The sequence below is a fragment of the Theropithecus gelada genome, chromosome 8, assembly GCF_003255815.1.
Source record: "Theropithecus gelada isolate Dixy chromosome 8, Tgel_1.0, whole genome shotgun sequence".
Lineage (NCBI taxonomy): Eukaryota > Metazoa > Chordata > Mammalia > Primates > Cercopithecidae > Theropithecus > Theropithecus gelada.
The window spans coordinates 57,669,605-57,687,900 of record NC_037676.1 but is presented as its reverse complement, the minus strand read 5'-3'; the positions used below and the strand labels follow the sequence as shown (position 1 = coordinate 57,687,900).

Sequence of the window (18,296 nt, the reverse complement as noted above, 5' to 3'; positions counted from 1 at the left end):
TGGGAGATCTTTAGTGGGAGAGATGAATAGTGGGCAGGAAACCAGAAAACCAAGGATTATAATAACCTTACTAAAGAGTAGAAATCCACTAAGAGAAAAATAAATAAAATGTGCTAGTTAGCAAACTCCACCTGCAGCCTCTTCCCCAAACCACATTTTCCTCACTGATTAAATCCATCTCACTTATGAGCTAGACATTACGCAGATGTGCAGATTTTGGCTTAATTAATCAAAATCCAGTAGCATGGGTTTGCCTGGATTCATTTTGATTGCAAAAATCCCTTCAATCAGTGACTTGTAAAAGAAATGTTCAGATTTTCAAGACTAAATTTTGTTTTTCACAAAACGTTTTTCATTTCATTGATTGGTACTTGTGCACACCGCATCTTGTTCTCTGGCTAGAAGTCCAGGTGTATGGGAAGAAGACGGCTTTATTGAGTCACTGTTTTCCAGAGCAATGACTATTTTATGTGAATAAAATGAAGTTTAATAAATTGCCAGGCTTATGAATAGAAACTTATAAAGCAGAGAAGAGGAAATCGATTCCTGGCAACCTAAAAATATACCAAAGAAAGAAAGAAACTGCAAAATTGTACAAGCTTGGCTGTTCCCACTTTTGCTGTTCTTTTTAGCAAACTTGACAGGCAGTTTGCTTGCCAGCGAGCTTTGTAACTGGGGCTGACTCAATCTCAGGAGTGAGGGTGGGGGCTCGGTGTCATTCACTCGCCAACTGACATCGTATCAAAGTATTTGACAGGCACAATTTACTGTGAGAGGTTAATGTTACCTTTCTTTAAAATGAATAGTTTAATAAACCAAGCATCAAAACTGACTTAAAGAAGTCTCAAATTCCCCAGTCTCAGACTCCTAATTCTTCAGCTAGAAAGAAAAGGAGCTTATAGGTTGTCCCTTAAAATACTGTAGAAAATACAGTATTCTAAAAATGAAGTTATCAAGAAAAATGTCTTGCCTGAATTTTATTGCAGTCTTTAACAGAACTGCTGGTGATTAGCGGTTTCTTTTCTGTGAAGGGAGGACTACAGGGCTTTTATATAGTAGTGGACAGATATCATTTCATGGTACTCCACAAACTTTTAATGAAAGAATAATGATAATAGTAGATAGTGATACTAACATAGCTGTACAGAACTGTGTAAAAGAATCAAAGGACTTGTTGAATGGAAACTTTACTTCCACCCCTGTTATTATGTGGAGTCTTCCCTTTCTTTCTTGCCAACCTTTTTGAAAGGCTCGTCTGTGTGTGTTATCTTCCCTTTCTCCCCTCTCAGGTATAATAAGAGCCCTAGGGTCCATCTGCCATCTGTGATCTCAACCTTGGAATGATGTACGGATTTGGCTCTCACTTTCTATCTAATTTATTAAGAAGTCATATCCTCTTTTCAGTCTTGCCACATAGAATGGTTTCTAATATTCTTTTGTACTCACCTACCTTTTAATTATCAGCAATTCCTAGAGTTGGCTTTGATTCTTTCTTGGCTGACAGATCATAAAGGTCCTGTCCAGATCACTGGATCATATAGGTCTAGATTTGTGTATTTTTACTATTAGTTGCTTCATTCCTTTTTTCTTTTTCTCCCAATCAGGTAGGCTATACCATCATTTCAAAAATATTGGGTGAAAGATAGGACTAAGTTACTTCTCTGGGGTTAATGAATTTTTCCCTATCCAATTTTTCTAAACAGAGGGATTGAGGTTTTTGACAATAAGCATACAGTTGAGGCAGGCACCATTGCTCTTCTGTAAGGGTTTGCTCTTTGAAGATTCACTGTCTTTCACTCTGTAAATGTCCATTGACCTAAGTGGTCGTTTCCTTGGATAATTGCAGGAATCTCTTTCAGAAGATACTGTCTGGCAAAAGTTTTGCTTGTCATTGAGTAGGTATTCGTCTGATGGTGAAAACATAAAGCCACTGTCCCCTAAACTTTATTGGGCAAGCTGGTCACAATGGACTACTACTGATCCCCTCTTGAAATTGGTCACTTAGCCAGGCACAGTGGCTCACGCCTGTAATCCCAGCACTTTGGGAGGCCGAGGCGGGCAGATCTCCTGAGCTCAGGAGTTTGAGACCAGCCTGGGCAACATGGTGAAACCTCATCTCTACTAAAATACAACAACAAAAAAATTGGCCAGGCCTGGTGGTGTGCACCTGTAATCCCAGCTACTGGGGAGGCTGAGGCAGGAGAATCACTTGAACCCCGGAGGTGGAGGTTGCAGTGAGCTGAGATTGCACAACTACACTTCAGCTTGGGCTACAAAGTGAGATTCCACCTCAAAAAAAAAAAAAAGAAAAGAAATCAGTCAGTTAAAGTTTTTGATTCATCTCCCAGTGCCAAAACCCTGGCAGAATGGCTGTGCCTGCTGAGAGGTTGAGCCCCTGTTATGCACATTGTAACATGTGGATAAAAGTTCCAAGGTTAGTTAGCCTGCACTGGGCCAGGTACCTCCACGTGATGGTTGAGTTGAACTTTCAGCATAGCTTTTTTCTGCCTTCCTGGGAATAAAGCTATAGTTTCAGGGTGGGGGTTGAGCCAAGTATCGGGGTGGAGTGAGGCAGGAGGACGAAGTGCAGCAGCACAGAAGCTGCAGGTTGGGAATGGTAATCTCTCACTGGCTCAGTCCATCAGTCAGCCCTTCGGACAGAAATGGCTCAGAGCTCCAGACAGCCAAGGAGATTTTTCTTTGGAAGATTCTCAGAAGCATATAGTCGGAGGCCTTTTCTGTTAGATTTGGCTTATGCAGCTGGCATTGCTGACAGCATTGCAGCCGATTTAGCAAGGCTTGGTATTGAATACCTGTGTACATGAGTAAAAATGCCTGAAATAACATTGTTGCTACTCTTACGGTGGTAACAGTTACTCTTACAATTGTTTTTCTCATTATCTCAAAGGCTTTTTGTGTGTGATGGAGGAGGGACAGATTGTATCTTCTGATTTGACTAGGGGCAATAGTGGCCAATCAGCAGGCTAAGTGGGAAGGATCCCACCCTAATCTCCCGCCCTAGATAGCACATGCTCTGAGGAACCACTTTTATCTTATCTGTTCATGGTTTAAAAACTTACCCTGCAGACATAATTTCAGGCCAGAAAGTTTAAACTCTGATTTCCAGGGCCTTTTCTCTTAGGGAGAAAATATTTTGCAAGTTTTCCTTAGTTCGGGAAAGCGCTTATATTAACGGGGCAGACATATTCATATAGTCACTTTATATAAAATTAAATACATATAAAATAATCAGAGTATAGTGCCCTTCTGTGATTCGCCTCTCCCACCCAACATTGTGTTTTAAACATTCATACATGTGGCCGGGCACGGTGGCTCACGCCTGTAATCCCAGCACTTTGGGAGGCAGAGGCAGGCAGATCACAAGGTCAGGAGATCGAGACCATCCTGGCTAACACAGTGAAACCCTGTCTCTACTAAAAATACAAAAAATTAGCTGTGTGTGGTGGCGGGTGCCTGTAGTCCCAGTTACTGGGGAGTCTGAGGCAGGAGAATGGCGTGAACCTGGGAGGCGGAGCTTATAGTGAGCCGAGATCGTGCCACTGCCCTCCAGCCTGGGCAACAGAGCGAGACTCCATCTCAAAAAAAAAAAAAAAAAAAAAAAGACAAAAAACCCCCAAAACCATTCGTACATGTGAATATAGCTGTGGTTTATTCATTTTCATGGCAGTATAGGATTTCATGATATGACTATGTCACAATTGCTTTTTCCTTTTTATAGTCAATGGACATCTAGGTTGTTTTGCCATAATTACAGATAATGCTGCTATGAATCATCTTGTACTTATATAGTGATAGGTATGTAAGAATTCTCTAGTGCATATGCATAAAAGTAGAATGGCTGAGTTTTGGGGCTGTGTATATTAAACTTTAATGGATGATGCCAAATTATTTTCTAAAATGATAGTACATAAAATACATACAGTAACATACATTCCCATTAGCAGTACACAAGAGTTCCTGTCACTCCTCATACTAATCAACACTTGGCATTGTGCAACTTTTAAATTTTCAACTTGCTGAAAATGATTTTGATATATATTTCTATGGTTGCTAAAATGTTTGAGGACATTTTTGCAAAGTTTATTAGTTATTTGTATTTCCTCTTCTGTGAAATGCCCAAATCATTTGCCTTTTTAGTTGATTATTAAAACTTCTTTACATAAACTTCTTTACATATTCTGGATACTAATCCTTTGCCAATTATATTTCCTGGAAATATCTACTGTTTATCTACTTCTCTTTCCCATTTTGTGAAGTCTTTTGATGAAAGAAAAAGTACTCATTTTTAATGTAGTTGAATTATTAATAACTCTCTGTATGGTTTTCATTTTCTGTAACTTTAAGAGAAATTAATCCATATCCTGAGTTCATTTCCTATACTTTCTCCTAATGGTTTTATTTTGCTTTTCATATTTTATTTCTTCATTCATCTGAAATTACTTTTATTTTGTGCTATGAGGCAGGAGTCCTTTTTTTTTGGAGACAGTCTGGCTCTGTTGCCCAGGTTGGAGTACAGTGGTGCCCTCTCAGCTCACTGCAACCTCCACCTCCCAGGTTCAAGTGATTCTTGTGCCTCAGCCTCCCGAGTAGCTGGGACTACAGGTGCATGCCATTATGCCTGGATAATTTTCGTATTTTTGGTAGAGACAGGGTTTTGCCATGTTGGCCAAGCTGGTCTCAAATTCCTGAGCTCAAGTCATCTACCCTCCTCGGCTTCCCAAAGTGTTGGAATTATAGGCATGAGCCCCTGTGCCTGGCCCATTTTGATTTTTAATATACGTATATTTAATCCTCAAATCACAAAGGATTCTTCATTCTTGTGGATATGAAGTACCAATTCTGTCATATATTAAGTATTCATATATGCACGGGTCCATTCCTTGGCTGTTTTATTTCATTAATCCCTTCCTGTATACTTGCTGCATTGCTTCATCATTTTAGTTACCAGAATTTTATATTAGTCTTCATGCCTGGCTGTGTCTTGACTATTCTTGAGTGTTCTATATAAATTTCAGAGCTAGCTAGTTATATATACAGAATCCAGTAGGAAGTTTGATTAGAATTATATAATACCTATTTATCACCATGAGGATAAGTAACATCTTCACAATATAGTCTTTTCACATGTATTTCTCTCCACTTATTATGTCTCCTAATGTTTCTGATTAAATTCTTAATTTTTAGATAAAACTCCTACACATCTTTTAGATCTGTTTTGAGATATGATACATTTTTTGCTACTTTGGATATATTATTTCTTTTTGAGAACTTCATTGTCTATTATTTCTGGTGGGAAATATAATTGAATTTTGCAAGTTGCACTTGTATTCATCAATTTAATGAACTATGAATAACTAATATTTTCCCCTAGACTTTCTGTTTTATTTTATCTTATCTTATCTTATTTTATTTTATTTTATTTTATTTTATTTTATTTTATTTTATTTTATTTTATTTTATTTTATTTTATTTTTTGAGATGGAGTCTCGCTCTGTCACCAGGCTGGAGTGCAGTGGCACAATCTCGGCTCACTGAAACCTCCACCTCCCGGGTTCAAGTGATTCCCCTGCTTCAGCCTCCTGAGTAGCTGGGATTACAGGCACACGCCACCATGCCTGACTAATTTTTTTGTATTTTAGTAGAGACGGAGTTTCACCTTGTTGGCCAGGATGGTCTTGATCTCCTGACCTCGTGATCCGTCTGCCTCTGCCTCCCAAAGTTCTGGGCTTACAGGTGTGAGCCACTGCTCCCGGCCTTCTGTTTTTTTGTTTTGTTTTGTTTTGTTTTTTAATGTAACTGATTATAAATCTTCAAACAAACAGTATTGTTTCTTCCTAATCCCTATGTCTCTTCCTGTTAAGGATTTTTTAAACAACCTCAATCATTGAACAGGACCTTTGTTGTGGAATTAAAAAAAAAAATTCACTCATGGTTGTAGAAATTTATCAGAAGTTTTTCTGCATCTATTGAGATGTGCCTCCATTAATTTGTTAATGTGGTATATTATATAGTAATATATATTCAAATGTATTAACCTGATACTGGCCTTTGGCTCTTATTGTATACTGCAGTATTCAGTTTATTAATATTTATTTATAATTTCTGTGTCCATGTTCATAAGAAACATGTCCTGTAATTTTTTCTCAGAATTCCTTTGCTATTTTATATGTCAGTGTTATACTAGCATGATAAATTAGTTGTGTAGTATTCACTTTCTTACCTATAGTTTGTTAAAGATTACAGAATTCACTTGTAAAACCAAATGAGACTGATGTCTCTTTGGAAAGATTTGAATGTAGTGATTAATGTTCTTGTGATTATGGAACATTTAGACTTTCCATTCCCCTTTTTTTATTGAGATATATTTTATTTACCATTAAATTCACCTATTTAAAGTGTACAATTCAGTGTTGTCCAACCATTCCCCCATCTAATTCCAGAACGTTTTCATCACCCCCCTTTCCCCCCATCAAAAAAAACCACACATTTCTATTAGCAGCCACTCCCCATGCCTCTTTCTCTCCAGCCCGTTGCAACCACTAATCTACCTTCTGTGTCTTGGATTTTCCTATTCTGGACAATTCATATAAATGGAATCATATAACATTTGCTATTTTGTGTCTGGTTTCTTTCACTTAGCATGATATTTTCATGGTTTATTCATGTAGCATTTATCAGTACTTCATTCCTTTCTAAGGCTAAGTAATATTTTGTTGCATGGCTGTACTATGTTTGATTCATTCACTCATCAATCTACAGATGCTTGGATCTTTTCTATTTTTGGCTGTTAGAAGTAATGCACTTTAATGTACCAATTTTTCTGAAATGTATATGTTCAAATCTCTTGGGCATATATCTAGGAATGGGACTGCTGCTGGCTTATGTGGTGCCTCTGTGTTTAACTTTTTGACGAACTGTGTTTCAAACTGCATTCCAAAATGGCTGTACCAGGTGACACTCTCAGCATTAATATTTGATGGTTCCAATGTGTTCACATCCTTCTCAACATTGTTAGGTCTATCTTTTTGGTCTTGGCCATCCTACTGAGTATAAAGTGGTATTTATTTCTTTTTGAATCAGCTTTTGTAATATGTATCTTTCCAGAACTTTGTCCAGTTCAACCAAGTTTTCAAATTTTTAGGCAGAAAATTATTAGCAATATCTTTTCTTCAGCAAATATATTAATGCCCCTTTTTATTTCTTTTTAAAATTTGTGCTTTCCTGTTAAATTTTTGATCATCATTGTTAGGTATTTGTCGATTTGTTATTATTTTCAAAGAAAAAAATTTTGTTAATCTTTTGTATTGTGTTTTTCTATTTTACTTATTTCTGTTTTCATAATTATAATCTCTTCTTTAAAAAAATTTTTTTGGGCTTACTATTTTCTATTTTAACTTCCTAATTTGATACCAAACTCACTAACTTTGAGTCTTTCTTCTTTTTCCAACATATTATTTTTAAACTTATAATTTTCTTTTAAACACTGTTTTAGCAGTGTTTAGTTACTCATAAGTAATACTTACTCATAAGTAATAATATATAATGCTTTTATTATTATTTCACCCAAATTATTTTTCAAGTTACATTATGCTCTATACTTCAATTCATGATTTCTGTTTGTGTTGAGAATTCTACCTTTTAACTGACCAACCCTCTTGCTTTCTGCTCTTCTAGTCATCGTTATATATTTTTTAATTAATTTATAACATCAGAATGTTGTAGTCAAAGAAATGTATCATGTGAAACCAACTCTGAAATATATTGAGACTTGGTTTAGGGTCCAGAATTTGGTTTGTTGTCATAAATGATCCATGCACTACTCTAGAATAACATGTATTATCAAGTCGAGTGCAATGCTCCCCATGTGCCCATTATTAGATCAAGCTTACTCGGGAGGCTGAGGCAGGAGAATGGCGTAAAAACCCGGGAGGCGGAGCTTGCAGTGAGCTGAGATCCGGCCACTGCACTCCAGCCTGGGCGACACAGCGAGACTCCGTCTCAAAAAAAAAAAAAAAAAAAAAAAAAAAAAACTGCATTTTAAAAATATTCTACATACTTCCTCATTTTTGTCTACTTAATCTATTATTTACTGAGAGCTGTGTTAAAATTTGTCAATTATTCCTTACATTTCTGAAAATCTTTGCCTTTTATATTTTGTTGGTATATTATTAAATGTCTACAAGTTTAGAACTATTGTATTTTCCTGGTGATTTATTTATTTTTCATTGTAATTACCTTCTATCACTGGCAATGTGCTGTACTTTATTTTTTTATGTTTTTTCTTTTTTTTTTATTATACTTTAAGTTTTAGGGTACATGTGCACAACGTGCAAGTTTGTTACATATGTATACATGTGCCATGTTGGTGTGCTGTACCCAATAACTCGTCATTTATATTAGGTATATCTCCTAATGCTATCCCTCCCCCCTCCTCCCCACAATAGGACCCAGTGTGTGATGATCCCCTTCCTGTGTCCAGGTGATCTCATTGTTCAATTCCCACCTATGAGTGAGAACATTCAGTATTTGGTTTTCTGTTCTTGCAACAGTTTGCTGAGATGATGGTTTCTAGCTGCAGCCATGTCCCTACAAAGGACATGAACTTATCCTTTTTTATGACTGCATAGTATTCCATGGTGCATATGTGCCACATTTTCTTAATCCAGTCTGTCACTGATGGACATTTGGGTTGATTCCAAGACTTTGCTATTGTGAATAGTGCCACAATAAACATATGTGTATATGTGTCTTTATAGCAGCATGACTTATAATCCTTTGGGTATGTTGCCAGTAATGGGATGGCTGGGTCATTTATATTTTTTGTTGAGACAGGGTCTCACTCTGTCACCCAGGCTGGAGTGCAGTAGTCCAATCAGAGGTCACTGCAGCCTCGACCTCCCAAGCTTAAGTGATCCTCCCACCTCAGCTTCCAGAGTAGCTAGGACTACAGAAATGCATCACCATGCCTGGCTAACTTTAAACTTTTTTTTTTGGTAGAGATGAGGTCTCATTGCGTTGCCCAGGCTGGTATCAAGCTCCCGGGCTCAAGCAATCTTCCTGCCACAGCCTCCCAAAGTATTGGGATTACAGGCATGAGTCAACGTGACCAGCTATGTTGTATTGACAGCTTCTATTTATTCCTGACACTAGAATAATCATACCAGCTATCTTTTTTTAATCATATTTTTACCTTTTAGTCTTTTTGAATCCTTATGTTTTAGGAGTATTATTATTGTTATCACAGATGTAGAAAGAGTCTAATTGCTTTCATGTTTTAATTGTGATTACAGTTCCTTTACAATCATTGTTATTTTCAATATACTTATATATAATTTATGTTTTATATTTGCCCACTCTTTTGGGCTCTTGTTTTCTGCTCTTCTTATCATCATTTTGATTGATTAATATATCCTTCATTCCATTTTTCTTGCTGCTAGTTTGGAAGTTACACACTCTATTTGTATTCTTTTAGAGATTATCTTAGAAATTTTAATGTGCATATTTAACCTAAGGTCTAAATCAGAATATTTGCCCACCTCCCAAATAATTCCCACATCATAACTCCTTTTAAGTCTGATGATTCTATCCAGATTAATGTGCTATTATTTTTGGAGGAATTTATATCTACCTTAAATTCTAACTCCCCCTAAATTAGACTTTTAAAAATTGTTTTAATACCACTACTGTTTGCTTAGATTTACCTACACAGTAATCTTCTCTTATCCCTGCCCTCACTGAATTCCTTCTTGTATCTTCTACCTTTTTTATAGAATCATTCTACCTGGAGTTCAACATATTTTATGTTTCTTTAGTAAAGATCTGTTAATACTAAATTTTCTGTTCTGTTTTATGAAAATATATTTCACTCTTGTAACTAAAACATACTTTTTTTCTGGATACACACTTCTAGGCTGAGAGTTTTTTTAAATCCCTCCATACTTTGAAGATACTACTTTGACATCATCTAACTTCCATTTCTGTTCTTGAGATCCTAGCTGTTAGTAACAAAACTCATTTCTTTGTAAAAATCTGTCTTCGTCCTTCTCTGCACCCTATAGCTCCTTATATTCCTCTATTTATCTTTGTTTTTTTTGGTGTCCTGCAGCTTCATGCTGTTGTGTATACTTAAGGATTCACTTCCATTTATTCTTGTTAAGATTAATTAGGCTTCTTGAATATGAAGATAGACATCTTTAATCAACTCTAAAAAATTCTTTGCTATTACCTTTTCAAATATAGCCTATCTCTAATTTCCTTTATTTTATTTTTCTGGAAGTACAATTAAATATATGTTAACCCTTTTTACTCTATATCATCTATGTATTTTAACATTAAAAAAATTTATATGTCTTTGTCTCTTTGTGTTGCATTTCTTCAGATTTCTCTTCCACTTTACCTATTACTTCTTTGGCTATATCTAATCTGCTGTTTGATCTACACAAGCAAATTTTATTTTAGTTTTTCAATGTTTTGCTTTCAGAAATTGTATTTGTTCCTACTCTACCTGATTGTCTCTTATTCCTGAACCATGCTTTCACTTCTTTGAAAATATTTAAAATACTTATTTTATATTTGAATCTAATAGATTCAGTATCTGCTGACTTTGCCAATCTGTTGCTGAGGTCTTCTGCCTCTCACTCATGGTGGTCTGTTCCCTTATGTGTTTAGAGAATTTTGATTGGGAGGGAGCTCATGTTCTTTGGGACTTTATACACGAGCATTATTTGAGGCATGGATTTAATGTGCATTTTTCAGAGAGTATTTGTTTGTTTCTGACTGGTGCTTGGGGATAAAAATCAACCCATGGTACATTCAATTACATTTTTAGCTCGAGGATTCTAAGGTCACACAAGTAATGTGAATTTAAGGCACATGTCCATGTCAGAGTGAGCAGGTAGTTGGAAATTCTCACAAGAAACATTTCAATCTTATTTACTTCTCTACTCAGAGTCAAGGCTGAATCACGCAAGGTCCCTATGCAAGACAATTTCCTTCATTTCCCACCCCTCACCCCCGTCCTAGTTTTCCCACACTTTGAGGTTCCAGCTTTATGTGGATATTTCAGATTGGTGTCTTGCACTACTTGGGCTCATTAAAACTCAGTTTCTCTGTCAATAGAAATGAGCAGATGCTCTCCGAGTAAAAGCTAGCGTCATACTTGTTGCTCTGGATAATGCTTTCCTGTTGTTTATAGCCTCTCTTGTCCTTATATTCCTGCCAACTCAGCTATGTCTCAATATTTTAAGATATATTTTATATAATGTTTTATGAGTTTTTATACCAGAGGGTTTTCTTTCTTTATATAATAAGCCATATTGTCAGGCATAGAAGATCACCAATTTCTTCTTTAAATTGACTTAGGCAGGCTCATTTCTTCGCATCTTCTTTTATAAGTCTCTCTCTCTCTCTTTTTTTTCTTCCGAGATGGAGTCTTGCTCTGTCACCCAGGCTGGAGTGCAGTGGCACACTCTTGGCTCACTGCTACCTCCACCTCCCAGGTTGAGCAATTCTGCCTCAGCCTCCTGAGTAGCTGGGATTACAGGTGCCCACCTCCACGCCTGGCTAATTTTTGTATTTTTTTTAGTAGAGACAGGGTTTCACCATGTTGGCCAGGCTGGTTTCGAACTCGTGACCTTGTGATCTGCCCGCCTCAGCTTCCCAAAGTGCTGGGATTACAGGCATGAGCCACTGCAATCCTCTCTTTGTGTTTTGCCTCTTATTTACATATTTTGGTAACCTTCAGGCCAGGAAGAAGACTACTGTGAGTCATTATCCCTGAGCATGCAAGGCTATTTCAGTGCATTGCTCTAGGTGTTCCCCTTTGAATTGAATTGGGACTTAGTTAACTTTCTTAAATCTGGTAACATGTCTCTAGAGCCCTGCTCACTGAGTCATTCTCAAGCCACCTTCTCTTGTTCTTGCAGGGACTCTGGCTATTACATCTTCTTTCATGATTGCATCCAGAACCTTTTCAGTTTTAATCTATTCTTCTTGTTTCTGCCTGTTCCTAGTTTCTTTCCTCCTCCTTCCTACTTCTGCTCCTCCTCCTCCTCCTCCTTCTTCTTCTTCTTCTTTTTTGTTTGTTTGTTTGTTTGTTTGTTTGGAGGACCTGCAGAGGCCCTACCTCCCTTGAAAGGTTGCAGCTGCAGTCTCACCCAATTCCCTAGTTTCTTTAAAAGATGGCCATGATTCTTTACACTGCTGCTTTGTCTGCTTATTGAAACTCACTCAATGTTTCCTTTTAGAAATTTCTTATTCTTGTGTTCACATATCTGAATCACCATTGCCAGTCTGTAAGCCACAGGCAAAACAAGAACGGTCTGATTTCAGAGCCCATGTCTGCACCAATATGCAACACTGCCTCCCAATAAATAAAACTATGTATGTAGAGTAACTAGCACTGTGCAGGTTATACAGTTAGCACTCAACGAGTGTTTGCTGTATCTTCTTATATCATTTATGCTCTCAGATCCATATGATTTTTGGGGAACTGGTGGGGTTTTTAACCACAAGACTCTAACACTGACCTTGTAGGTAGCTAGGAACATAATTAGAATGAGGGAAGCTTTGGACTCATGTTATAAACCCTTGAGAGTAGGTCAGAATCCCTGGACTGTCAGTTATATCTCTACTTAACCCTGATTCAAACATCACATGTAAACTTCTAAGTCTGATTTCAGGTAGAAACCTCCTTCTTTAATATTGGAAATTGAGGCTGGGCACAGTGGCTCACGCCTGTAATCCCAGCATTTTGAGGCCAAGGAGGGTAGATCGCTTGAGGTCAGGAGTTCATTCAAGACCAGCCTTGCCAACATGGTGAAAAATAAAAATAAATATAAAAAGAATAAAATAAAAAAGATAAAAAAGAAAATCGAATAAGCTGTTTGCTAAAGTCATCTCTTGATTCAGTTTGGACATGAGATTATCACTACTTTTATGCACAACTTACTTCCTTAACAAAAACATTTAAAAATTAGTTTACAATGAATAACACATATTCAATCTCTGTGTTGTATTCTGAACAGGAACAGCAAATCCCCTATCTTTTATAAAATAGATGTCCTTGTTCAGAAAACTCAATAGGGCAGAAATAACAATGGAAGTAATAAAACATGCTGTGCGTATACATGTGTGTCTGAGAGCCCCCTGAGAATGTACAGACTCTGGGCTCAGGGAACCAGCTACTGGGCCCTCTGTGATATTTGGGTCAATCAACTCTTGAAGCTCAAAAGATCCATAATGATGATCAAGTCCAACACCTTGGCTTTGAGAAGGGGAAGTGGAGGCTCCAAGAAGAGAAGTGATTTGCGGGATGGTCGCCCCTGAATCCTGTGCCTGGTGCCAGCGAGGCTGTCCTTTCACAGAGACATGACACTGAGCTATTTCTGATGACACGTACTTCACAATAAATTGTCAATCTGTGAGGTTGGAGGTCAAAAGCCCACAGGAAGAAAAGTCCTTTTTGAGTTATAAGAAAAAGCATGGCCCAAGGAAGTCAAAATGTTTTTCCAAAGTAATGGAAAAAGACTTCTGAGGTCAAACCTGAACATGTCTCAGGAATTTTCCAGGATAAACTTTAACTTTTGTGCAACACATTTCTAATTTGGTTGTGGTAAATATAGGCATCTGATCAGGAACTTGTCAAATACTTTTATTTTTAAATTCCTCTTTCCTTAAAAGCACATCTGCAGACTATTCTTAGCAGAGATGTAACATCAATGACTCACTTCTCAATTGACTGTGGTAATGAAGGACTCTCAAGGGTTAAATTTTGGTTGGCTAAATATTGTCATTGCAAAGAGAATCACTGTAAAGCACATAGGCATTTGTGGGAATCGAGAACCTGTTAATTAGTCTTAATAAGAAAAATGTTCCTCATTGAATGTATTACATGGTTCACTTTGAAACCCTATCATAAGATGGCTTGTACATTAAAGATTAACATTGAGAGAGAACAGAGTTCCATACTCAGGAAAAATGGTGTGCTTAATAAATATGTAGCATTTGAAAAAAAAATACGCTGTATTTAAAGGTGATTTGCAACAGGGCAGCTCATTTGGTGCAGCTCAATGTGCAGAAAATGTTGCAGGGCATGTCTTTCTGTCTTCAGATGGAACACTAGCAGTCTTTTGAAGATCCTGTGGAGGGTTTCGGGGCAGCTAACTTATATCTGAGTATATCTTTTGATTAGATTGAAAAGTTACTGTAAACCTAACACCTTGAGAAGCCCAGGAAGGAGGATCGCTTGAGCCCAGGAGTTCGAGATCAGCCTGGGCAACATGGCAAGACCTAATCTCAATAAAAATATTTAAAAAATTAGTCAGGTGTGGTGGCATATGCCTGGGTTCCCAGCTATTCAGGAGGCTGGGGCAGGGGCATTGCTTGAGCCTGGGAGGTTGAGGCTGCAGTTAGCTGTGTTCATGCCACTGCACTCTTTCTTGAGAGAAAGAGCGAGACCACATCTCAAAATGTTTTTAAAAAAATTTAAAAAAAAAAAAAAAAAAAAAAGAGATTGCCTATTAGGTCTAGCTGTAGGCAAAGCTATAAAATGGGCGAAATTGGCCACCACTGCAGTCATATGCTGGAGCCTTAATGCTGATCTTTGCCCTGCCCTTAGGGTACGCACAGGGTCTGAGAAATGCCCTAAACTTCAAACTTGTCTCCTTTCCTCCCCTCATGGATGTTTTCCTTCACTGTACTCAATTCTAAGGGAGGAGACTACTCCTTTGGTCTAGGGCACAATGGACAATAATGAGCAACAATTCAAACTAATCCTAGTAAATGTATCATCAAGCTAAAATATTAGCCCTGTAAGCCGACTGAATGTTTTAACCTGGACAAAATGCATGCAGTTTTGGAAAGCCCAAGCAGCTGACACAAAAGCTGGATTGGTGCACGCTCTGGTAGACAGGTGGGGACATGTTTTGACCAGCCAAGACCTCTGTTCCCATTGTATGTATATGAGTGGTCTTGTTTCCAAAAACGTGAACATTTCTTAGACTTTCAGAAGTGACTGCAAGCATGCTAGCATGCTTGTGTGTGTGTAGTGAACTCCATACCCAAGCATTGTTGATTTTTGTGGAGTAAGAAGTTGTATGATGGGTTGCAGGGTGAACCCCACATGGCACAGCAGGGAAGGGAGAGCTGGCCATGTGTGCCCCTGTGTAGCCTTTCAAGACAGACAAGGACAGCTCTGGGGCAATCAGCAGGCACAGTGTAACTGTGTGAAGGAGCTCTGAAGTAAATTGTTCGTCCGCTAAACAATTAAAAGGCAGCAAAGTCGAAACACAGTGGTATTAATCTTCAGCACACTGAGTGGGTGGAAATCCCATTACCATTAACAGATTTACTCACAGAAGTCCAACATATCCACAGGAGACTCTGTTTGCAAACATTGTATGATGAATAATAATGATAAAACTAAAATCTCAGGACTGTTTATTCTGTGCATGTTAATGAGGTGTAGCTTTTGTCTCCATATCCCCAATCCCATGATGGACTCTCATTTTCAATCTGGCTTGTATTCTGTGATTGGATTTTATCCAATTAACTAATATCTAAACAGTCTTGATTGCCATTTGTGCATATACACACACACACACACACACACACACACACATATGATAGGTATCAAGTAAGAACAATCAAGATGACGGTTTTCAAACCCATATTAAATTTTTACATAAAATATTTTCAATGTTGGATTTAATTCTTTTTGGTAACACTAATTCAAGTCTACAAAAAAGGCTAAACTACAAAGGCTCCCTTCGTAGCTGATTCAATTAGGTTACAAGTTTTAGAGAACAGAGAGAAAATATGCTGTAGATTTACATTCTGGGTCATTGTTAATTTTCTCTAATGTATATATAAGTGGCCATAATCCTCATTTTACATATGTACTTATTTTTCAGTAAGTAAACTTTTAAAGATAAAGAGTGAAGCACTTTTTTCTTGGACTTGATTTTTCTCTTGTGATAGCTAATTTATTTATTTATTTAGTTATTTTGAGACAGGGTCTTGTTCTGAAGCCCAGGCTGGAGTGCAGTCATGTGATCATGACTCACTGCAATCTCAGTCTTCTTGGCTGTGAAGTAATCCTTCCACTTCTGCCTCCTGAGTAGCTGGGACTACAAGCGTGTGCTATCATGCCCAGCTAATGCTTTTTATTTTATTTTTTTATAGAGATGGGATCTCCCTATGTTGTCCAGCCTGGTTTCAAACTCCTAGGCTCAAGCAATCCTCCCACCTCGGCTTCTCTAAGTGCTGGGATTACAGGCAAAGAACTAGATTCTTGCTCTGCATCCCTTCCTCCTAATCCTCATTTAATACACACTTGCTGTGTCTACTGTACATAACAAGACAATTAGCTCCCTTCTCTCCTCTTCGATCTTTTTGGTTATACTTGACTTTCCAAAGGTTTCATTTGTTTAAGGAAGGTTTTTCCCTTTAAAGAGGTGACAGTGCCTTTTTGTCTCGGGTGAAGTAGTCTCATAGAAAGCGAAACTTCTCTTCGTGTACAAATGACCATTGGTAGACCCATAAAAAGAAAACTATACTTAAATCAGTAATCCTGAAAATGAGAGTATAAAAAGGAAATAGAGCCCAAGTTAATGATTTGCTATTATTATCTCTTCCTATATTAACTATCGTTTGGTCACAATTATAATACAGAGAACTAAATCCTATGTATAATGTCATCATTTAGCAACTTCTGTATAGGCTCACTATTACTTTATGCCATTAATGAAAACACAGTCTCTCTTTGGTGTGTTATAATTCCAAGGCACAGCTTGTTTGTTAACTAGTATTTAAGAAATTCTAAACCAATTGCATTTACATAGTTAATTCTTTTCCTTTGTCACATATTTTGGCCTCAGTATTTGGTCTCAGTAATTCTTGGGCTGCGGGGGGAAAAAATAAAACCTTGTTACTGTGAAAAAAAGTGTCATATGAATTTTTTAAAAAATGAATTCGAATTTCAGGTTTAAATTTTAAAACATGTAAAGTAAACTACACAAAAGTGATACTCCTTTATGAGCCAGTTTGCCACCTTGAAGTCTGGACACAGAGAACAGGATATGAGTGAAGACCCTACCCTGCCTGCTACTTCATTCAGAAAGGCCTTTGGCGGCCACAGAAATCCCCACATTGAAACGTGCATTCCATGATCTCCCTTTCCTTTGCTCTCCTCTAGTGTCAGAAGGAAAGGTAAGATCAAGCAGGGAAAGAGCCTAGATTTGAGAGGGCCAAGCGTAGACTGTTTTTTGGAAAAAGTTAATGAAAATAAGGTTCAGGAAGGCAGACAAGAAGGCTTCCTGGAAGAAATGGGAGCAATAGGAATATGACTAACATAATTTCTCTGGTAAGTGGAATTTTCTGTGAACCTCAGATTTTTTGCTTCAAAACATTTTCATATTTACAAAGCAATATTTAATGTATAGATATGTTCAACAATCCACCACTTACCTATGGTAAAGATCACTGCAATACCAATGAAGACCACTTTGCTCTCACTATCTGTCTTTTTCTAATTGAAGACAAAGCCAAACTGGCGATGCAAGGATCATACAGGGAGCAGGAGGTTTACTGCAGCACAGGGGCACGAAAGGCCTGCACTGGCACAGCGTTTACTTCCTGCCAGGTGCCATTTAAGGAACTTTACAAATATTTAATCTTCGGAAAACCCCTAGGAGGTAGGTGCTACAATCGCCCTCATTTTTCAGCTGAGGAGACAAATGCAGAGAGGTTAAAATACTGGTCCAAAGTCACATAGCTGGTAAATGGTGGAGCCAGGATTCCAACCCAGGTGGCCTGGCTTCTGAGTTCACTACACATTGCAACAGTGAATAACCCTCCTCCTGCCCCAGCCACCCAGCATACACACAAGCCGATGCTCAGATTGCAGGGAGCCTTCTCCTGGATAAAATTTACAACCATAGAGAGAAGGCATTTAAAATTATAGAAAGAGCTAAATGCTATAACCCACAATATTATGTGAGCATGATTGGATTAACTGTCAATGGGTTTGCTTTTCCAGTCCATGAAGAAAGAATCAGAAGCTAGAAAGAGCTAAATGTTATAACCCATGATATTATGTGAGCAGGATTGGATTAATGATCAATGGGTTTGCTCTTCCAGTCCATGAAGACAGAATCAGATGCTAGAACAGTTCAGCTGAGTAACTCCAACAAATGAGTCTTACCTGATAATGGCGAATTTTTCTTGAATAGGTCGTTAGCTTCTTCAAGAAGACAGTTGAGAAAAACTACAGAAGG

General features: G+C 37.7%; 1 protein-coding gene across 1 annotated transcript in view; it reads right to left on the bottom strand.

Moving 5' to 3' along the window:
• Nucleotides 1-18,296, bottom strand: part of XKR4 (XK related 4) — a 404,304-nt gene that overhangs the window by 65,356 nt on the left and 320,652 nt on the right. The gene's annotated exons all lie outside the window — the stretch shown is intronic.